At 38.1% G+C, this 24,535-nt stretch overlaps 1 long non-coding RNA gene across 3 annotated transcripts in view; it reads right to left on the bottom strand.

Moving 5' to 3' along the window:
- Positions 1-289: 289 nt before the first annotated feature.
- The window catches only part of LOC135319691 (uncharacterized), a 35,046-nt gene continuing 10,800 nt past the window's right edge, over positions 290-24,535 (bottom strand). For 2 of the 3 annotated variants that reach the window (XR_010378512.1, XR_010378514.1), the window contains 2 exons: positions 13,777-13,939; positions 290-1,760 (listed from right to left, as the gene is read on the bottom strand). This is a non-coding gene — a long non-coding RNA (uncharacterized LOC135319691). Of the gene's footprint in view, positions 1,761-3,515; positions 5,987-13,776; positions 13,940-24,535 lie in introns of those variants that run through there. The other variant, XR_010378513.1, reaches the window with a different exon arrangement.

Below are 24,535 nucleotides of genomic sequence, written 5' to 3'. Positions count from 1 at the left end.
TTTGTGGTTTTTGGTTTTTTTTTGAACAAATTTAAGTAAATCTTTAATAACCTATTACTTGACAAAAAAAAAAAGAATTCTTTAAAGAGCTAACATCATTATTTCCATAGAAACATATCCTAGAATATTCTCCTGTACATTATTTCATTTTTCCCCCATAAGAAACCCAGGATAGCTGCTCTATTCCCATTTTATGGAGGAGGTAGATGAGGTTCCGAGCTACCCATAGATTTTCCCGAATTCACACAGCTGATAAGTGGCCAAATTGGCACTGGAACTTGTGTTCTGTTTTGTCCAGTGTAGGATAGCCAGGTATATTAAAGGAAAAAATGGAAATATTTGCTATCTGGATAAATAGGTTTTTATTTTAGCAATGTTTCCATCATTCTCTGTACTCAGAATTGAAATTACACCATGCACAATTCTTCTCTTATTTTTGACAGGCTATACCAAAAAGAAATTAGTGTTTCCACAAACCACAGAAAAAACAGGCAAAAGGGAAGCCGTAAGATCTGTGTCCCCTAAGAGATCAGCTGCGCTACAGCTTGGGGATGGTCAGAGCAGGATGAGCAGGTCTTCCCATGATCACACCATCATCACCAATCAGTCATCAAGAAATGGGTAATTTTAGAAGGGACTATGGAAATAAGCATGTGGGTGGAGGGAAAAAACCAACTTCTGCTCATATTCCACTGGTGGAGTCTTACATAATAGGATTCTCTTTCGGATCTTTAACATGGAATTTGCACTCCTCAGAAGAATATCAATTCTTTTACAGCTGGATTTATGCTTTCAGTTAGATTTAGGTAATTTATATCTGCTTCCAAGAAGAACAGATCTCCAGCTACCCTGTATCATGCATCTCAGCATTTCTAGACTCAAACACAGTGCAGTGTTCTCATTTCCACACCCTTGAATTGGTCATCAAGGTCTATTATTATTATTATTATTATTATTATTATTATTATTATTATTATTATTATTATTATTATTATTATTATTAAACATTCTAAACAAAGCATTGTAGTGTACTTCTAAATGCTAAATCGCTTAATTTTCCCCCAACAACATCATCATCATGTACCCATTTTAGCGGTCTGCTTAAAATCCTAATGATGGGAATTTAAACAATATTCTTGGGGCCACAGTAAATAAATATATTGAAGCCAAACACTTGAACATGCTTCCAAATTATCCTTTTGTGAAGAAATGTCTAAAAACAAATTATTTTCTATGCATGTGATAATTAATATCTATTATAAATAGGTCAGGATTTCAAGGTTACTGACCAACCATTATTTACGAATGTATTGTTTTACATAAATAATAACATAGGTTATTTACAACATGATCAGCAGATGTGTTCATGTCATAAAACACGGATGGTATATTTAATTAGTTGTAAGTAATACAAATGCTTGACATAAACTCTTGAGACTTCAGATGTGGAGATGGTTTGTGAAAAGCTTTGAAATCCACCAGCACACACTATTCTTTCATTCAAGACAAATATGTGGGCGAATCAGCAGGAGTCCATTCTGGCTTCCAGAGAGTGCCCTGGAGCTGTCCACAGGAAGGTGCTGGAAAAGGCAGCCGCAGATGGTCCAGGTACACAATTATTTCAGCCTGAAATGCAGCAGAATAATCAGACTCATGTTGGAGTATTGCTGCAGTGCACATGACCTGGAAACTGCTTCATGGAGGTTTTCAGGGCCACCTTCAATCTCATTTGACAATGATAAAGAAAAGATGGGTTTTTTCTAAGAAACAGGGAGAAGATTCAAAAAAGACAAGGAATCATTTATTTAGTCTCAGAGATTTAAATGACATTCCTAATAGGTACCTGGCTGAATTGCTAAATAACTGGCATTTTATCCCAGAATATTTAAGCTCTCTATTGAAGGATGTTAGTTCAGACTTTATGGATTTTCCTAGTATTTCCAACTCCATATTGGAAAATCAAACGTCATTTAAAAAAATCTGTTATTTACCCCCAATAGAATTGCCCTCCTAGTACGCTGAAAAGAAAGGGGACAAAAGGATTTGTAGTTTTAGCAATATACAAGGACTGACTTTCAGATCCGTGGTAAAGGTCAGGTGTAATATTCAAAAACAAATTAAAAGGCAGCCATTCTATTGGACTCAGAAGATTCCAGCAAGCGTTGGGCACCCATGGGCATTGGCTCAAAATGTGTTTATTGTGATCACACCCCAGATGATGCTGCAGGCACTATTAAGGACCCTATTCACCACCATCCTTCTTGCATTATGTATGCAGTTATTGTTTTGCATTATGCACTATCTAAAATGATACAAAAACATTTTGCTGAAAAATAAACCACTGGTTTTATGCTTAACACCAGGATTACAAAATGTGATGTCATGAATTATTCATATCATTCGATTTAATGTAATCATTTTCTCCCCAGCGCTTAAGCCTCTGTGAATGGTGTCCTATGCAGCCACTGTTTTGAAGAACTTAATACTAGGGGAGAAACACCTGGCATTAACTGACAGTGAATTAGGCTCATTGTCACTTTGGAAAAAAAATTGCAATTTAATCTTTGATCTTCTGTACATCCTAATTCCAAGGAGCATTTATCAGCACTGCAAAATGAATCCACCTTAGGAATTTATAGAAATATTGACCTTGACATTTAGCTATAGACATATATAAAAGTGTATACACACATTTGAAATGTGAACTACAGAATGGAGTTCATCTTTGTTTCTTTCAAAGCAATAGTGGGATATATTTTGAATGTGTTTACACTAATAGCAAATAGATTTTGATACACATTTATAATTTACTTAGATCAAATCTTTCAAAGAAGGACTGACTTTAGGACAAAGCATGTTGAGAAAGATCAGTACATCAAGGCAACTTAGTCTGTAGATTAAAGTAATTTATCTTCAAGGCAGTCCAAAAAAAAAAAAAGAAATCAAAACCAAAAGGAAAGGATGCTTCTGCACACCTGAAACTCTATAAAGTACAAACATTGGCTTAAAGCTGGTAGAAGCAACTTTTAAAAATTCAGAATCTCCTTCTGGTGGCCTATCGTTGATTTTAAGCCACCTATTGACAGGAAAAGTTATCTCGAAATGTTTCTATTACTCTTAAGTTAGACAATGCTTCATTCTGGGGTTGAATATATACCATGTTACAGTGAGAAAAGTAGAAATCCAGCAAACTTGAGTCCTAACCCACCCCCCTTCCAAAGTCCAGCTCCCAAGCTTCTCAAGTGATGTCATGCTGTCACCGACTCTACCCCCCTCAGGATGGAGTAGGGAGGCCCAAATGACATTATGTGGGGTAAAACATGTCAAAAACTCTGAAGTGATCCACAAATATGAGGAGTTATTATTTAAAACCAAAAATGTCTATAATCCATACATGTTTGTAATCTACAGAAGTGGATACATAAAGATACTTACAAGCATCAGTAAGAAAGTCAGAAAGGTTTAATAAGAAAATTTAAGTAATTTTCTCAAATTTTAAGAAAAGAACTGACTTAATAAGAAAAAATAAGTAATTTAAGAATTAAATGATACCCAAACCTATATGGAATAACTCACCCAGATAATTAGGAAAAGGAAGAGAAGTTTATACATAGTGTCAGGCAAGACCACAAGTATGTTTCCAGAACAAACGTTCTCTCTCACAGCTCCTGGTGTAGCATCTTGCACAGAGTTGGGACTCAGCCCCTGTGGTCTGATTGATAATGAAGACAGCTACCTTAGTCAATCCAGTAATTGAACGTTCATTTTTTATAAGGTCAACATAAAATCTGTCAACTGCTTCTCTGTGATAACAAATGTCTGAAAAACTTGAAACTCGACTTCACCAAATAATGATTGACAATGTTTACCATTTTTAAAAACAGCAATGGGGTATTATAAGAGGTGGGAGGGGGCAATCAGGGAGGCAGAGCAGTGCATGGAAATCATTCCTGAAACGAATGGCTTAATTGATTTGCTTCTGTAACATACTCTCTTTTCTACTTTGTAGCCTAGCTGAAGGAAAAATTCTCATTCCCCTAAACAAAAATTATCAGGCATTTTTGTCTATTAATCTTAGAAGCATGCTTCAACTAGTCTCATTAACATTGTGAACTGGGCCAGAAGAAACCATGTCATGTTCTCAGAGCTGCCTTCCTTTCATTTCAAGAGCACCTTGACCTTCTCCAGCATCATGTGCTGCTATCCCCGTGTTCACCGCTTCCCAGGGCGGCCGCCTGGTCTCCCGAGAGTCCGTTGGCGCAGGGCGGTCCCCAGAGATGGTCTGTACAGAAAGCCTCTGGGGTCAGCTTTTCATTTGCTCACTTACACATGCTCTCACGGTTTAAAAAAAAATTATCATGGATTCAAATCCAAAAAAATGTTTGTGCTTTAAAACAAAATCTGAAGAACTGAGAACCAGAGCCGGTGCTTTAAGCCTCTCGGTGAAGCTGCAGCCTAATTACTGCCTGCTGCGTGGTGCAGTTAAACACAATCAGTCAGAAAGCCTTAAAGATACAATATCCCTTTTCACAAACTGTCTGCTTGTCAATTCCAAGTCACCCCCCTGCTTTAAATCAACCAACCACAGAGCTGTTATGAACAGCAACTGATTTTCCATGCAGTGCTGCAAAACAAAATCACACTGTATCCTATTTTTAATGGCCACAGTTTTTCAACTACATAACAAGAGTTAGCTGGCACTGCTGAGCTGAACGGTATCAAAAAAATGGGTTCAAGTAGAAATCGCATGGAACCCTTGAAGTGAACAAGGACAGACCCAATTACAAGTGCATTGTGATGCTCAGTACCAATTACATCCAAATAACAGTGGAGCAAATTCCCCCTTAATAGTTATATTGTAGACATCAACTTCTTTTATTTTTGTTCCTCTAGGATACAGCTTGATACTTAAAAGGAAAAAAACGCTGAATCATAAATATTATTTTATTAACACACAGTCTACTTATGCACAAAGGCTTTCCTATGATGTCAGCTTAGAGACGTGGTACCTTGGGCACCACGAGAGAAGTGCTCTGCGTCTTTCTTGCGGAGTTTATGGTTTGTCAGGAATTTCGCTTGGGAAGATCAGATTTTCTTCCTTGTGTATCGCTCATTAGAAACTATCTTTCCTCAGACAATAGTCTTTCCAATTATTTGAGCCTTAGGGATGGAAACAGGCAGTGTCAGGGATCTTTTTTTTTTTTTTTTCTCTTTTAAGGAAACCTAGCCCCATCTCCAAAATAGTGGGTAAAATTAGGCATTCCAGGAATTGAGGACACTGCCATGTGGGCCCCTGGGGGTAGGTATATGACAGGTATCCAAATAGCAAGGGAAAAAAAAAGGGAAATAGGAAAACAAATGAGGCTGAATGGGAACAGAAGTGATGGAAAAGAAGGTGCAGACACCAAAGAGGTCCTTAAAACCTGGAGACAAGCTATGGGAAAAGAAGAAGCAAGGGAGATCGGATTAAACAAGGCAAACCAAGAAAACGTAGCTCTAGCCAAGGTGTGGTGTTTCATTGACCATCAGAGAATCAGAGAAACGAGGCATCTTCGAAGTCACCCTGTCGAACCCAAACCACATCGTATCGTCCAGTGACCACCCTCGCTCTGCTGGAGTGTCCTGCCCCGGCAGCCAGCGTTCACTTATTCCCTGCGTTATCAACTTCACTTTCGATTTGTTCCCAGGCCACTGTGGGCGCTGTCATTGCAGCAGCAAAGCACAGCATCTTGCCAAGCCTGGCCACTCGAGCTTGAGGAAGGTAGCAAGAGAGGTTAATCATGTCTCCAGGCCTCTTCAGCATGCTTCGGCAGGCGGGGCACGACTGCGAGCAAATAGATCTTTCTGTATTTGCTACTTTGCTCTGCCCCTTCCCTCTTTGCTCAGAACCATGAGATGGAGCACGTGGCCCGACCTTTCCCACCAGCTCGGTGTCCTTCGCTCTTTCCTCTTTGCCGCTTCAGTGTGAGCTTCATCCTGAAACACACTAAGGCAGAAGGTGCTGTGTGGGTGTAAGAGAAAATTTAAGTTCTTTAAAAGTTGTCATTTGGAGTAAAAGATAAACCAGAGACGTGCCGCTAATTCCAAATCAACGTTAAAAAGCTACCAACCCATCTAAGCCTCTCACTGTAGAGATGAGGAAACTGAGGCTTCGGACAAGATCGATGACACAGTCATCGTCAGCAAGCAGCGACGTCAACAGCCCCGACACCTGGCATTGGTTCCCAGACTCGGGGCAGCAGTGGGAGTGCTATTTATTGTACAGAGTGACTCACAAATCTAGGTTATGTGAACTATAAAAAGCCTGACTCAGAACTCCAGAGAGCAAGGAGCTAACACTCCTTGAAATATAGGCCATAGATCGCTGGGTGAGGGTGTTTGTAGAATGATTTTTCAAGGCAGACTGATCCGAGCTGCATCGAATAGAGTCCTACGTCCACAAATGAAGAGGTGTCAGAACAGATTTCATGACATTCACCAAAATAACCTGGGATGGCAACCAGGATCGGTACTTCCGGGCAGTTTTGGTGAGAGGGAGGGAGAATCGGGGGTGTGGCTGAGGTGGGGGCAGTGGGGAGATGCCCATGTAATGGGAATGGACCCGGCGGGGGCCCAGTGTGGGCAGGGGGAATGGAAGTCCAGACCAACCAGCAATCCAGTAACGAGTCTCTGTCCATCTCTGCCAACCATCCCTTTGTCCCTCTGGCAGGCCAGGGAGAAAAGTGACAAATGTTTCCACTGCCCAACTTCAACACCTCCCCACAAATGTTAAATCAAGTCTACCTTCAGGACCTCCGAATGATTTCAGCCCTCCCTGCCTTGCCTCAAATTTCCCCAACCTTTGTCAATAGCTGACGCTCCTTTAGACAGTGAGAGCGAAAATGACCCAAAATGCAAATACTTGGATGAGGTAATGTTTCATCAGTGAAAAAAAAAAAATAGAACCAATCCATCAGATGGAAAAGACCGATGTGCGATCTTCTGTTTTGGCGGAGGAGTCTGTAAACAGAAGCGGGGCACAGGCTACCTCATGCAGGGGGAAGGGGAAATAAGTTTTAAAAAAGGGAGCTGAAGACACAGAAAGAACACGTTTAACGACATCACAACGCAGCAGGGATGTGGAGGGAGGTTTAGTATCAAGTGTATTTTAATCTGCAGCTGGGAAAATGGAGTTTAGCCCTCAAATGATTTAGGGAGATTTTTGTGGGGGTGTTTGGAGATGTTATGGGGAGTTTTATTGTTTGCTGCTTCTGTTGTTTTTAACATTGCTTGCTTCCTATAAAGAGAAATTTTTCCTTCAGGGGATTCAATCCCTGTAACTATATTGACTTAATTCTGAAACACCAATGCAATTAAAAGACGGTTCTAATTAATAGGCAATAGAATGGTTATATGTGAAAGATTTAAGCAGTTTATGCTTGGTGCACTAAACGAATCTGAACAAAGTCACAAAAGGCATCGGAGCGCCATTAGAATTTATCAGCTGAGATGTTTGGAATATTTTTCACACTGGGTAGTCACATCGCTGCCTGCATTTGGGATTGGACCGAGAGGGGAAAAAAAAGGCCGACATTTTTCTGTACCAGTGGCAGTCAAATGACTTCTTATGTCAGCTGAGAAGTGCCAACCACTGGAGCCAAAGCACCTTTACTGCAAAAATGCTGCTTCTGACCCACCGGAGAGAAACCGGACAGCGTCACTGTGTTTGACTTTCTAACAGGCAGCCGGGCTGAGTGGGTCCAGCTATGGGCTTTGGGGTCAGACCGTCTGGCTTCCAACCTGGCTCTGGCCACATACGAGATGTGGAACCCTGGGTGGGTAACTCGCTCTCTCTGCTTCAATGTCCTCATACGCAAAGTGGAATAAGAACAGCCTTCTTCTTAGGGCAGTTATGAATTACGTAAGTCAGTTCACGTAAAGACTCAGAATGATGTCTTGCCGTGCCGTGAGCACTCAGTGAATTTTATATTATGATTATTATCTAAGTCTATCATTACAAACCTGGGATAGTGTTGTAAAAAAGCTATATAACTAAGTGCATCCCATATTTCATATGATTATATTTTGTCCTGTGGATCTAATGATGCATGGCCAGGGTTGAAGGGAAAGAGGCTGTAAACTCTCATCTCCTAAATAAATAAAGTTTCCCCAGTGTGATGCTGCTCAAACCATTACAATTCCGCTGTCTCTTCTGTTGATGATTTCTGAGCACGTGGAAGAACGATGACCTCTGGTTACCCACAGAGGCTGAACACGGTAAATCTTAAATACTGTGTTGTCATTATCACTTACTTACTTTTAAAGGTAACGTCCTTGATGCTCTTACTCCTGCATGAAGTCTGTATGTAAACTAGTAAGAAAATGTACTCTTTAGAAATGAAAGCATTTAATTCCCTGCCTACCGCAGGACATCTTAGGAAAGTAACCAAGGTACAGAGAATTTTGGTGTTTGCATAAGTCTAAGATGAGAAGGCATAAAGTAAGTAGGTAAGGGGGCACCAATGATAATGTTGTTGGTCTTGTTGGCTTGCCCGGCTTCTGAACTCTCTGACTGTACTTAGAGAATTCTGCTTTGATTTGGCACAGTTAAGAGGAGATTATCTCTGCCAAGTAAGTCAAGCCGAGAGCTTGGCTGGGACCAGTTGGGTAGCCACTTTCAACATCCAGGCAGTGGCTGCTGTAATTCTAGAGGCAGCTCCAGGCTCCAAGGTCGGTGGGGTGGGAAGCTGAGCTCCAAGACACAGTGCCCAGTGGCAGTGCTCTCTCCACCAGAGGACACTTTGAGACGTGACCTTGGGCTTCATTCCTGGCTGCATAAACTTTGAGGCTAGTTCTCTGGCCCAGGTGGAGATTTTGTAAACTATCCAACATCTTTTTTAGTAAACTTCTTTTCTCCTCAGTAAGTTTCTGTTGCTTACAGCTAGGAACCCTGATGGACTGATGCAGTAGCCCAGTGGGGTTTTTCTTAGAGCCAGACAGCTCATAAATCTTAAAAAGTATGAACTGGGGTGAGACAACCTAAGCAGCTCTCCCTGGACTGTTCCTGATCAGGGCACATCTGGAAATTGCATTAATTTCTGATTGCAATTGAGAAAGATATAGTCAATCTAGAACTTGATCCCAGTGGGACAAAGCTAGGGTAACAGGGCAGGAAAATCCATCAGATAAGGAAGGTACCACGGCTGTCTCTCCAGACTGCTGCTTCCAGGCTGGAATAACACAGAGTGACTGCAAGCCCCTTCTCCTTCAGGAATCCAATGTGATCCTTATAAAAGTGTCACCTTTCCTAAAGTAAGTGTCCCCAGGGATTTCAACATGGGGTAGCATGCTAGATTAAATTAGATCTAAGATCCCGTCTCAATAAAAGATACTATTCATTCTTTGAATGTCTTAAGTTCCAAAATATTGTCTGAAGTCCCCTGGCACTGACATTAAATCATTGGTACAGCTATCTAATACAAAGGAGAGAGAATATTTGACATCACAGGTAAAATATCATGTGCTCACCAATTTCTCCTAAGTTTTCAAAAATCTGTGTGGACTCCATTCAACACCTAGTAGGAATTTGATCAATACTGCTCTGAATCAAACTGAATTATGTCCACAGCTCCATTCAGCCAAGAACATTTTTTTTTCCAATTTCTCAGCTTCTCATTCTCACTGGTTCTCTGATTCTGTGTTTACCTGCTTCCTGACCCTAAATTCATTGACATCACTTGAATCGCTCAGTCTTTGTGGTCTCTCCCCTGCAGAAAAGCTCATCTCAACCAGCTTTCTTTACCAACTTTCCTTTCTTCCTTTTGATCCATCTTGTCCAACAACCTTGTACTTTCCTACAGCTACCCAAATACCTTTCTCAGGGTAGAGGCTCAGCAAATATTTATTGAATAAATGAATAAATCACTATCTCATAATGATTTTTTTAAATACTCATTGGCTAAAAAAAAAGTTTATTATTTTTCTGATATTTCTTGTTGTTAATAAGCACATATTTTAAACTTCTTGAAACAAAAAAATCATTAGATTTAAGATTTAAGAGCTTTCAAACATCGATTACATTTGTACTTATTTTCATGTGAGGTCAAAGGACATGCCTAGAAATAAGGCTTAAAAGTCTCTCTGTGAGAAACATTCTATAAACTTTGAAAATGGTAGCTCATTCTCAACACTATTACTCATAGCTTATTGTCTCTCTAAAATTATGTGATATCACAGTGAGAATTAGCATTTCTGTGGGCAAAAGCTTGCAAATAAATGCCTCTTTTCATAACACTAAATAACTATGTGCTTTATTTAACAAACCAGGGCCACTTTGATCTGATATTAAAAAGGTGTTGGTATTAAGTGACTAAGTAGAGCTTGAACACTGGAAGTACTTAGTTAAGTGATCTGTAAGCCTTTCATTTTAAACACTTCATCACAACATTTAGGAAAATAAGGCTACCTCCACTTTCCTCACAACTGCCCAGTTGTTTCATAAGATATGAAGAGCTGGATTCATCAAAGGGATGTCAGCAAGTAGCCGTTAAAAATTTTAGCCCCTCTTAGAGATTTAAACGCAAGACAGGACACCATAAATCTCCTAGAAGAGAGCGTAGGCAAAACATTCTCTGACATAAATCGTAGCAAGTTTTCCTAGGTCAGTCTCCCAAGGCAATAGAAACAAAAGCAAAAATAAATAAATGGGGCTTAGTCAAATGTATGTTTTTGCACAGCAAAGGAAACCATAAACAAAACGAAAAGATAACCTATGGACTGGGAGAAAATATTTGCAAATGATGCTACTGACAAGGGCTTAATTTCCAGAATATGCAAACAGCTCATAAAACTCAGTAACAAAAAAACCAAAAAACTCAATCAAAAATAGGCAGAAGACTTAAATAGACATTTCTCCAAAGGAGACATACAGGTGGCCAACAGACACATGAAAAGATGCTCAGTAACACTAGTTATCAGAGAAATGCAAGTCAAAACTACAATGAGGTGTCACCTCACACTGTCAGAATCATTATCATTAAAAATTCCACAATAAATGCTAGAGATGGTGTGGAGAAAAGGGAACCTTCCTACACTGTGGTGGGAATGTAGTTTGGTGCAGCCACCATGGAAAACAGTATGGAGATTCCTTAAAAAACTGAAAATAGACTTACCATATGGTCCAGCAATTCCACCCCTGGACATATATCTGGAGAAAACTCTCATTTGAAAAGATACATGCACCCCCATGTTCACAATAGTATTATTTACAGAAGCCAAGACATGGAAGCAACCTAAATAATATCCATGATAATTGGAGAAAGATGTGGTATACATATACAATGGAATACTACTCAGCCATAAAAAAGAATGAAATAATGCCATTTGCAGCAACATGGATGGACTTAGAGATTATTACACTAAGTGAAGTAAGTCAGACAAAGAAAGAAAAATATCTTGATATCACTTATATGTGGAATCTTAGAAAAATGACACAAATGAACTAATTTACAAACCAGAAATAGACTCACAGACATAGAAAACAAACTTATAGTTACCAAAGGGTAAAGGGTGTGGGGGAGGGATAAATTAGGAATTTGGAATTAACAGATACATATTACCATATATAAAATAGATAAACAACAAGGTTCTACTGTATAGCACAGGGAACTATATTCAATATCTTCTAATAACCTATAATGGGAAAGAATCTGAAAAGAACATTTATACATATAACTGAATCACTTGCTGTACACTGGAAACTAACACAACATTGTAAATCAACTATACTTCAATAAAAAAATTTTAGACCCTAAAAAAAAGCATTTCTATTAATTTTTATCTTTTTTCCTTCAAATATTAATGAATAGTTCCAGTGATAATTAGCAATTTTCCCTAATTACAGAAAATTGGCACTTCACAAATAACAAACTGATATTATCCAGTATTGTGCCAGTTTTCCTATTAATTTGGAAATTCAGCAATTATCACCAAAACTATGTAGGTTCAAGTGTGTCAGATTCGGGATAAACAATTTGAAATACACAGCAATATGAGGTTCAGTGTCAAGGAAAGCTCAATATCGGCATTTAAAAGAAAAACAAAAATATATTAGTGACCAGCCTTTTGCTATTGCAGCTCTGCGGGAAGGCTTTCCGAACTTGTTTGATTTCAGCCCCGCCCCTGCCGATGACATCAGCTGCAGAGCCTGGACGGTTTGTGCCTCATCGTCAGCTGGAAGGAAACAGCAACAAAAACGCAGATTCCCAGACTGGGATGCAACGAAAGGTCTGTGTCAGGTCTAAGTGGACATGGATGTTAATTTTCTTTTCTGGAGACGGAAATTCTCTGGTCCCTATGTTGGGTGGGAAATAACTGACACACTCTTACACTTACCAATTCCTAACATCCAAATTGTTTTTTTTTTTGGCTGAATGCAAACCAACTTTTATATGAACTGTGTTCTGAGGTTCACCTTGGTGTTAAGAAGTCACAAACTTGAGAACTGCGTTATTTCTCAGTTCGCTTTGGAACTGCTTGTTTAACGCTGGCCAATCACAAGCCCCTAATTAACTCTGGTTCACCCTAGGAATGATCAGATTGACTATGACTTTTTCACCTTAACGTGGGTCAGCATTACCCTCCGGACGATGTCACAGTTTTAGCTGGAACAGATCCTCGCAAGTTCAACAGCTGAAAGCAAATGCCTGCCTAGGCTTCCCAGTTTTCAGCAGTCTTTCCTGAACTCAGCAGTTCTGAGACCAAAATTTAGGCTGCATTTGCATGTCATAAAAATAACTGGTTTTGTGAAATGTATAAAATTCAGTCAACTGAATCAATCCACAGGAAACCAAATCAGTTTGACAGATATTTTTTTCCCACTAAATTGATATGTGGTTTGTGTGTTACTCAACCTTCTCTCAAACAGGAAAACTGAGGTCAGGTGACAAGGGTGATCAGATTTCTATTACCATGATCAATAAAACTACAGTTTCCAATAATGCTTTCCAGAAACTAAGAACTTATTAAAAAATCAAACTATGACTATATTGAGAAACATTGAATTCATGGAGGGGAGACAAGAGAGGAAAGGACTTAAGTTCCAATAAAAGAGAATGAAGTCAAACCAAAACAAAATCTTGCAGCCTTTGGGAGTTAGGAAACAGTGAAATGTATTAGAGAGGGTGAGATAGTAGAAAATGTTCCAGTCCACCAGAATTTAAAGTGAGGGAAATTATTTTTGGTATCACTCCTTATGAGGAAAAGAAAATCACAACGGTTCACCATTTTCCTTCAGATCAAGTTCAAACCAAGGCCTTGGCACCACCTAACCCATTGAACCATGCATCCCGCAGTTCCTGGGCCCCTCCACACCCCTGCTGCAGCCATCAGAGCTGTTCCCATTCACTGCCCCTTCGGTGGAGACGGCTCCCTTCCCTTTTCTCTACTTAAGCAAATCCTGCCCTGTTTTCAATCTATTGGCCAAAATTAGATAGAATATATAAACCAATGCTTCATTCACTGGGACCGTCCAGCTGGACATTTGACCTCTATTTCTCTGAGTCCATTGAAATCCCACCACTTTTTTTAAACTTTTTCTAAAAACTGCAGGTAATGATGACCTCTCCTCTCTGAGAGTCTCAGGATACCACAGGCATTGTGCCGTACCCTGTGACACATGAATTTTATGTTAACGTCTTATTATTTCACTAACTAGTCCCATTTTCTAATTATTTTAGGACACAAGACATGTGTCCCTAATAAGATTACAGCGTCCTTGAGAACAGGAACCAATCTCACCTTTCTTCTGGGTCACCCACAGAGCCTCGCAAATACTTGACAGATGAGGGTGATGGGGTAGAGAAAGGCTCTGAGGCTGGACCAGAGGTGGTTCTCGTCCTTCATCACTGACCAGCCAGGTTATGTGGTACAAGTTGCTAAGTTCATATGAAGTAAGCAGCGTCTGTAAAAGGATCATAGTCATTTCTACCTCACTTATTTGTCATAAGGATTAGATAAAATAGTCTATAGAAATTCCTAAACGTAATGGAATATGGGGTACAATAAGAAGCTATTACGATTTTATAATCGTCTTTGTCTTACATTATAACGTACATTTGTACCACGAACGTTTGTAGCCTAATCTGAAAGCAGAGCATTCACGCTGAAGCCTATTTTACTTTTAAAATAAAATACCAGAAAATCTGTTTTATTACATTCTTTAAGATTAACATTTGACACTGGTCTTTCCCTGTGAGCCGGCATATTCTTCCTTCATCCTCCATTTTCCCTTCCCCTCCGCTGTCAGAGCAGCCTGGTTTGTCTGGAGTAGTGGTGAACGTCAACACAACTAACCAGCGTGAACTAACTATACTCAGCAAGTGGAGAATTCATATTTTCTCAAGAAAACCTGACACATTTACCAAAACTGATTATCATTAAGACTACAAAGCAATATTCAAAAAAATTCCAAGAATTGCTAACACTCCAATCATATATTCTGATCACAACTCTAATAAATCAAGAACAAAAAGGAATTTTAAAGCACCATACATTTAGAAATTTTTACAAAACACAAATAACCCATGGTCAGAGAAGAACTAATGATGGAGATATAAATGAAATTGTAATAATTAAACTGTAATTTTATAACTGAAAGATAACTTTTGATATAATAAGCATATCAAAAGTTGTGCCATATAGTAACAACAATATAGACAGGAAAATTTACTTTTAAAAATCTTACATTAAAAAAGAGAAAGGCTGAAAAGTAATAGGTTTCCAGTTTTAAAAGTTTTAAAGTAAAAAGAAGGAAAATAAGTTAAAAGTACCCATCAGTGAATGTAAATAAAACCAAAGATTCAATATAGAAGATCAACTAAAACTATTTTTAAAAAGACTGATAAAGTGGGGAAAATCTTTAGCTATGTTCTTCCAGAGGGAAAAAAAGAAAAAAAAATTATAAATGAAATTAGGTATGAAATAGTTCAGATACAATAGAAATTACAAAGATACTAACGCATAAGAGAAACTTCTGGGGGGGGGGTTGTCAATAAATTTGACAGTTTTTGTGAAATGAACAAAATCCTAGTCGTATATAATGTACCACTGGTTTAGGAAGAATGAGAAAGCCTGAAATGTCCTACAACTATAAAATAAGTTGAAATAGATGTTTTTACAGATTAGTTCCACCAAAGTCTAAAGGTGAATAACTTTTATATTATGCTTGCTCTCCCACAAGATAAAAAAGGGGGAACCCATTAATGAGGTTATTGTAACCTTAATATCAGTATGAGAAATGGAAATCACCTGCCGACCTCGCCACACTGATAGTTTATGTGAGTTAAATCTTCATCTTGCATAACGTGGTATCATAGGACTGTACAGGATTCAAAACTCAAGAAATTAGAGTATAACCATATTATTTAAAATTATGAGCATATAACCAATGAAGGTAACAACAGACACAAAAAAAGGTGACAAAGTAAGAATAGAGTTGATGTGTAGGAGAACTTCTTCATAAGCTCTTTTGAACTATTTGACCTGTAACCAAATGATAAAGTAAAATGTGTCTTTTACCAAAAACAGAAGAGGATGTGTGGTTAAGAAGTAAAGATAGCAATTGGAATAGAACATATTTTCAAGAAGAGGAACAGGTTAAGGAGTGTCTGAAATCTTAGATCTTACTTATCTTACTTTCTTCTTCCACCAGGCTGCCTTCTTCACAGTTGGCTGGGGGAGGGCTGACCATGGAACCAGAGCTTGCTAGTCCCAAGCATCATGCCAGTCATTGCTCAGATCCATCACCTTTTTTTTCAAAATAGCTACCAAGGCTTTGTCATAAATTAAGTTACCTCCTTTCCCCATTTTGTCTTGTGGTTCTTGAATCACTAGGATTATTTGGATTAATGCACACATTTCCTTCATTTGCTTTTACAATGAGAAATATCAATATCAATATCAATATCAATATCTTGATATATGTAATGTACCTAAAACATGGTAGACATCTGATAAATTTAAATTTCCTTTTCTCTGCTTGGGCTTCTGAACCCACTCATTACTTCTCAATGGAAGAGTTAAGAAGGAAGGTATGATCAAACTGAATGTTGTAGACTCCAATTAAGCACCGCTATCTTGAAACTGATGGCCTTTAATTACTAGAGTCCATAAGTGATATTTGCTATTCCAGAATCTTCATTGATACTTAATAAGTACTCTCTTTTATTTGTGCATCCTTTAAAAAAATTAGTATGTTGGAATTATTTTAGTGTATAACATTCTTGAAAGCACATTCAGTAGTTTTCATGGAGTATTTAAGTGGATACCAAGATAGAGGAGCACTCAAAAAGTTACTATCTACCAAGGATTAATTCACCATCATCAAATTAGGACACACTGAAAAAACAAGGGTTGGGAACTCAGAGTTCTTGAGTACTTTATTTGGTTGTTTTGTTTGTTTACTCTTATTGTATTGCCTGCAGTGAAAAAAAATCCTTCTGTGATTCAAAGGTTAATAAAACATTCTGGATAGCTCTCAGCATCTTCAATTATGTATATTGTTGAAAATATCAAGGTTTTGTAGCTATTTTCTTAGCTATATAGACAGCTTATTCTTAGCTATGACAGCTGACAACACTTTCTCTTTTGCAGGGGATAAGGTAAATCCAAATGGGTCCTGGGGCACAGATGATCCCTGCAAATATTTCCTAACGCCAGAAAGATATCTCTCTTGCCCATTTATCCTTTTAGTAGCAAAGTGATCTTAATTTCCTTTAGTTTACTTGAAAAAAGCAGACAAGTCGAGGCTCAGTCAAGGGAAGAAAATCACTATTTGTTCAAATATAATCCTGCAGCTCAAAATGAAGCAGCAGACGTTGGAGTCAGTGCCCTTTAGGTCAGAGGAATTAGAGCAGAAGGTGAAGCATGAAATTCTCCTTTCTTGCTGAAATGCTGCCATTGCAGAAGACTTGGAGGTGGGATATTAAATTACCTGCTTGTTTTATGACTGCTGTGTAGCATTCTAGAGCCTCCTATGTGAAGACAGCTCATGAAAATAAAATATAGGGAAAGAGGTGGAAATGATGAAGCCCTTCATTGGGCCACTGTTTAGACCAGTGGCCAGAGAAGAGATTACACAGTATCCAGAGTTCATTGCAGCCTTATGATTCAATGAATAAAGATGTAAAGACAAAAATCCTTATGCCTTCAGTTACTGAAGTCTTTGCTAAGAGGTGAACCAAGGCATCAGGATACTTGGCTGAATTTTTCTCACTTCTTCAGGATTTCTGGAATCATGCAGATGTTGAAATAACCCTTTTGAATGAAGTGTATTCTACTCTATGGCAAATGGTGGGTGAGCAACTGCTTAAGAAATTCACTTGAAAGAAACTTGATGAAAGGTTTGATGTCTTGATCATTGTCCAGCCTCCTCAGTTTATACACATTGGGCTCTGCATAGGAAATCAGGGTTTTCACAGAGAGTGAATCAAGCATCTGCACTATTTTTCACATCCATAAAACGTGAGCCCTTCGAAAAACAGGGGTTTAAACTCACTTTGTGAAAAATCTGATCTCAGTAGTCCATGATCTAAAAGACTGTGTGATGTAGGGAAATAATAACCTGAGAATTAGAAAAGAAAGGAAAAGAAAAGAAAAGAAAAGAAAAGAAAAAAGAAAAGAAGAGAAAAAAGAAAAGAAAAGAAAAGAAAAAAAAACACTTCCCAGAAGCATTAGCTTTACTGTTTCCTTCAGTGTCATCTATCACACTTTATAATGTGGGATAGCTCTGCTTGCAAAGAGCTATTTCAATAAAGTTGTTGAAATTCAGATTGTGAACCTCCCTAGTCGCTACCTTATGGAATTTTTATATTTATGTATTCCCCTACAAAAAAAGCCTCATCTGAGGATGGAGTGAGTGCTGCCTATTTGTAAAGTCCTAAATGGGTCTCCTTGCACCAAAGCCTATTATCCCATGATTACAATTCCATGTCTTCGAGTCCTAAAAACTTTTTGTATTCAGAAGTTCCCTATTATACTTGTGCGCACAGTTCCTCAAGCTTGTGTTTCTAAAATTGCAGTAGATGTGCCACCTGGCACATGCAGAATTGTGTCAAGAGAATGAGAAACTATATAATAAATATGACATCTCCTCCTGGAAAATAAATTTTACTTGAAAATTTTGAGGCAGAAAGTTAAGTAATTTAAATGAAAATTTAAACACATTTTATATTTAAATACATATATTTATATTGTTGAAGAGAATGCTAAGTGTGTGGGAATTGTCAGGGTAAAACCAAGAACTTCGAATAATTTCAGGGATACGGGTTTGTGCCAGTGACTCGGAAAAGGTTTCCATTTGTTTATTTCAAACAGCACAATGTTCCCAGGTGGGTTAAACACAAAAGGAACATATTTGCTTATATAAATGAAAAGTCCTGGCTTTGGGCATGGCTTGTTCAGATGTCTCCTAGACATTGTTTTTCTTCATCTCATCTCAGAATCTTCACTCCTCCATATTGACTTTATGCTTATAGCCAGAAGATGAGTGCCAAATCTTCAGCTTTTATATCATTTTTGCCTTAAATCTCGGGAGGAAAAAAACAAGGCTCTCTTTCCTAGAAATATCAGAAAAAGAGACAACTTGAATCTCACTGACTCCAGCTGTGTCACTGAACAAATCACTGTAGCCAGCGATAGAGCTGGCTAAACTTCACACCCACCCTGGACTTCAACAGAATCCCCTCCCCACTAGGTAAACTGAGGGATGTTTTCCACCATAGAAGTGACTAATGCCAGGTGGAATTGCTACTGAGTCCAACCCCATACTGCTGGCCACACGATGGGCCAATAAACTGAGAGATGAGTTTTGGGGGGCACAAGATAGTTAGTCTATTCAGAAAGCCAGCAGATGGAGGAGATAGTGGACTAGTGTCCCAAAGAACCATCTTATCTGAGTTAGAATTCAGGCTTCTTTTACACTATCAAGGGAGGAGGTATGGCTGGTCATCACAGACTTCTTGATACTGGAATCCTTTGTTCCTGTAGCTGTCCATGTAGGTCTGGTCACAATGTTCCTATAAACCTCCAACTAGACAAGTGTTATTCTCTGTTCTGCAACTTTTTATCTACCTTTAAAGGTCAGAGCCTTGAGAATGGGCCGATCTGTATATTTCAAGCTATATGCCACATGCTTTTACAAAAGGTGCAGAGTCAGCATGACTCAGCACAGGCAACAGAGCACAAAGGTAAGAGCTAAAGGAACAGATCCAATATGGAGTCAGGTTTGTTCTTCTGTTACAGCATGCTTTACACACACACGTGTTGCTGTCACCCTATGTCACACACATGCCCCTTCCCAGTTTTATTTCCACGTATCAGGGGTACACTTGTAGAAAAAAAAAATCTGGAAAACACTACTTTAACTTATCCACCAGGACTTTAGTAGGGATTAACAGCTGGTGGAATCTCGCAATGCTCACTGGCAAAACGTTAGAAGTCCCCAGATCAGAGGCTTCAGGGATGTGCAGGTACACTGACAACAGACACCCCAAAGATCCTTCACTGTATTTCCTTTAGTGCTGGTCTCACCTAATGATCTACTGATGGGAGGTAAACCTAGCTGACTTAGTCAGCATAGACAGAGCTGGAGGAGTGTTTGCAGGACAGGAGACTCTTTTGAATACATCTTCAAGGCTGGCCAAGACAGTTGTAAACAGTATAAGGAACCATAATAATGACAGTGCAGAGAGCTATAAAGTGTTGAGCTCAGAAAGCATCCGATCCTCTGGGCAAACCACACACCTGGGAAAGTCCTTGCCCACTGGATGAACTTTGTTCCTCTTAAAATGTCAACAGCAATGGGTTTTGTTGCATGTGCTACAGCACCGCACCATATTTCCCCATGTTTTTCCCCCAAAGCAGAAATCCTGCTCAGTCTCAAGAGATTCCATTAAGAGTATATAATGTAATTCATTTGCTAGTAACTACTTGTTAAATATACACCAGGCAGTGGATTTTACTGCAGTCTATCCGTTATCCATTCTCCTTTTCTCTTTTCAGGAGAGAATCCAGATTTTGTTTATAGTGGCAATGTGCCCAGAAAAATAAACCCTCAATATTCCAAACTCAATCACACATAAGGGTGGTCTTGAGACACGTTTCTGACCAGGGAGGTATAAGCAGAAGGCTTCTGTGATTTCTGGGGATATTTTTGATTTTTGGCAGTGACACCCCTTTATTTTTCCCACCTCAGGGACTGCCTGACACACAGACATGAAGGTTTAGCTGAAGCAGCCATTCTGTGACCATGTGGTGACACACATGGGGTAAAACTATACACGAAGGAAGGTACAAGGGAAGGAGGGGCCTGGAACAATAATAGAATGTGCTGAACCACCCTGGGCCTAGGCTTAATTGTTTTATGAAAACATTACCGTATGTTGTTGAGCTGTTAATATTGAGTTTCCTTCTATTGCAAGCAGCCAAACGTATTCTTAACCAATAAAAGCCACTTTTCAAAATTCTGCAAAAGCTATTGATTTCTCACAACAGTAGCAGGACATTAATCTAAAAAAATTCATTCCAGTTATATGTATATATATTATTTTCATATTCTTTTTCATTATAAGTTATTAAAAGCTATTTACTATAGTTTCCTGTGCTCTTCAGTAGGACCTTGTTGCTGATCTGTTTTATATACAGTAGTTTGTATCTGCTAATCCCAAGCTCCTAATTTATCCCGCCTCCCCCACTTTCCCCTTTGCTAACAATAAATTTGTTTTCTATGCCTGTGAATCTGTTTCTTTACAGCTCTTTTGTTCTGCCTTCAATTAGCCTCCTTTGGCTTTCTTACTTCGTTGCTACTTTCACGTCACTAATTTTCTTTGCTGTTTGGCAGAGTCGCTGACACCTTGTGCCGTATAATTTCAAAGGTGCTGAGAACCAGTTTTTCTCTCCCTCTCTCCCTCTCCTCCCACACTCTTTTTCTCTCTCTCATCTTCCTCTCTCTCCCCTTCAAGGCTGTGGCATCGTGGTGAGATATGTGTGATCTGAAGTACGAGTTAAATGCATGAGTTAGAATTCATCTTCCCTACGTACTAGCTCTGACCTTGATGATATTCTTTAACTCTGGTATTTTGGATTCTTCATATGTAAGTAGTAAATGATAATAGTATCTACCTTATAGAGCCATTGAAAGAATTAAATAAGTAAAACTGTGCGTGGCACCTAGTAGTTTATTACTCTTATAAGCCTCTCTGATATAATGCCTAAAATTTCACACCCTTTCCAAGCTTTGCCTACTTGAAAATTAAGAAATAACCCACTTTAAGCTGTTAGTAGCACCTGGCCAGCAGCTAATTGCAAATATAAAAGATACTAGAGAAAAGTTAACTACTGGGGTTTCAGTAGAAGAGCAGGAACCCCCAGAAAAATTCACCACTAGAAATATTTACCACTGTCTCTGCCACTTACTTTCCCTATTCAATTTAAGACATTTCTTTTTTATTTGCTGATTTATTGAAAAGATGTTGAGCATCACTTTTGCTTCTTTCCATCTCCTATAGACCGAGACTGATATTCCTAGTAATATAGTCATTTCATTGCACACCTATTTTTCCTATGCGTATGAATGACCATGCCTCTAATTATTTGTATGAGCATCCATTTTAAAGGTTAGTTGAACTCTAAACTGTGATAGGTTCAGTTCAAGGCTGAGACTTCATCATAGGACTATAGAATTATTCTCCTGCCACCCTACGTTATCACCACATTACTGAAGGACCATTTATAGCAGTTCTTTTTACCCAGTACATCATGTCTGGCTAGCTAGAAACAATTACAAGGCACACTAAAAAGTAGAAAACAAAATTTGAAGAGAAAGAGCAAGCAGAGGACCCAGACATGACAAGGATGTTGCAAGTAACAAACCAGGGAATTAAAATAACTATGATTAAGATGGTAAGGGCTCTAATGTAGACAGCCTACAAAAACAGACAGGCAATGAAAACAGAGAGATGGAAATCCTAAGAAAGAATCAGAAAGAAATAAAATGAGGAAAACATTGGATGGGCTTACTAGTAGGCTGGACACAGATGAGGAAAGAATCTCTGACTTTGAGGACACAACATTGTAAAATGATTACGAATCAATAAAAAATGTTTAAAAATAAATAAATAAAAATCTCTGAAATTGAAAATGAAACAGAATAAAAACTTAAAAAAAAAAAAAAAAACTAGAACAGACCATTCAAAGACTGAGGGACAACTACATAAGGAAACAGAAGAAACATTTGGAACCATAATGATTGAATTTTCCCAAATTTTCCTAATTAGTCAGACACCAAACCTCAAGTCCAGGAAGCTCAGAGAACACCAAGCAGGACAAATGCAAAGAACAAAGACACCCACAGCTAGGCATATCATTTTCAAATGACAGGAAATCTAAGATAAAGCAAAAAATCCTGAAAGTAGCCAGAGGAGAAAAAAATGTAAGAAAAGAATTATATTCAACTTCTCCTCAGAAAACACTTGAGCAAGAAGGGAGTGGAGTGAAATATTTAAAGTGTTTAGAAGGAAAAAAGCCCACCAACCTAAAATTCTGTACCTTGCAAAAATTACCCTTCAAAAGTAGAAAACTTCCTCAGACAAACAGAAAAGAAGGAAATATATTGCCAATAGGCATGCCTTGCAAGAAATGTTAAAAGAAGTTCTTTGGAAGGAAGGAAAATTATATAGGTAAGAAATTCAGATTTATATTTTTTAAAAAAGGAAGGGCATTGAAGAAGGAATAAGTGAAGGTAAAATAAAAACTTTTATTTTTCTTATATTCTTAATTGATCTAACAGGTAACTTTTTCAAAATAATAATATCAACAATGTATTCAATTATACATCTATATTTGCGAATGCTTATATATAAATGAAATGAATGACAACAATGACACAAGGAACGAGGGAGAAGGAATTACAATTATTTTCTTAACACAGGGTACTCACTACCAGTGAAGTGGCACACTGCTATTTAAAAGTGAACTTGGACTTGTTGTAAATATACATTGCAAACTCTAAGACAAGAACTAAGATAGGACAAAAAGTAAAGTATTACTGATATGCTAAGGAAGGAGATAAAATGGGATTATATAAAATGCTTGATTAAAATCAAAGGCAGAAAAAGAATGAAAGACAAAAAAGTGGGTCAAAGAAGAAAAGCAACAACTAGAAAAAAGTAACAAATATGGTAGATCTAATCCTAGTATGTCAATAATCACTTTGAACAGCAATGGTCTAAAAGCACCAATTAAGAGACAGAGACTGTCAAAAAAACAGGACCCAACTATATGTCACCTAAAAGAAATCCACTTTATATATAGGACACATACGGATAAAAAATAATGGACAGAGAAATATATATCATGCTAACACTAATCACAAGGAAGTAGGATTCGCTATAGTAATTTCTGACAGAGCCGACTTCAAAGCGAGGGAAGTTATAAGGGCGTCACTTAATGATAAAGGGGCCAGTTCTCCAAGAAGACATAACAATCTTTAATGCGTATGTACCTAATAGCAGAGCATCTAAGTATATGAGGCAAAAATTGATAGAATTGCAAAAAGAATAAATGAATCCAGTATCATAGTTGGAGATTTCAACACCCTTCCATCACAGATGGAAAGATTCAGCAGGCAAAAAAATCAATAAGGACTTAGTTGAACTCAAGAGAACCATCAATCAACTGGATATAATTAACATCTATTGACTGCTTCACCCAACAACAGCAGAATACACATTTTTCTCAAGCTCATGTGAAACAATCACCTGGAGAGACCACATTCTGAGTCATAAAACATACATTAACAAATTTTTTTTAAAAAGTAATAATTATACAACATCTGCTCTCAGACCACAATGAAATTAAGGTAGAAATCAGTAACAGAAAGATAACTAGAAAATCCCTAAATACGTGCAGATTCAAAAACACACTCCTAAATAAAACATGAGTTAGAAAGAAATCTCAGAAATTGTAAAATATTCTGAACTAAATTAAAATGAAAGCATAACTTATCAAAATTAATGGAATACAGTGAAAGCAGTGCTTAAAGGGAAACTTAAGAGCATTGAATGCATGCATTAGAAAAGAAGAGGCTGGGGGTGAGGGGTGAGGGAATTGGATGAAGGCAGGCAAGAGGTACAAACTTCTGATTATAAGATAAACAGCCTAGGAATGTAATATACAGCATGATAGCTGTAGTTAACAATGCTATATGGTGTCTTTAAAAGTTGTTAAGACGTTAGATCCCAAGAGTTCTTATCACATGAAACATTTTTTAAATTTTTCTTTGATTTTTTTGTACCTATATAAAATGATGGATGGTAACCACACTTATTATGGTAGTCATTTCACAATGTGTATAAGTAATATTGTTATTCTATATGCCTTAAACTTACACATTTTATGTCAACTATATCTCAGTAAACCTTGGTGAGGGGAAAGAAAAAAGTGAAGATCTAATGCCAACCTTAGGAAATTAAAATAAAAAAACCCCAGCAAATTCAACCCA

This window comes from Camelus dromedarius, chromosome 30, assembly GCF_036321535.1.
Source record: "Camelus dromedarius isolate mCamDro1 chromosome 30, mCamDro1.pat, whole genome shotgun sequence".
Taxonomy (NCBI): Eukaryota; Metazoa; Chordata; class Mammalia; order Artiodactyla; family Camelidae; genus Camelus; species Camelus dromedarius.
The sequence above is the reverse complement of the archived record's forward strand: the minus strand, read 5'-3'. Positions and strand labels throughout refer to the sequence as shown.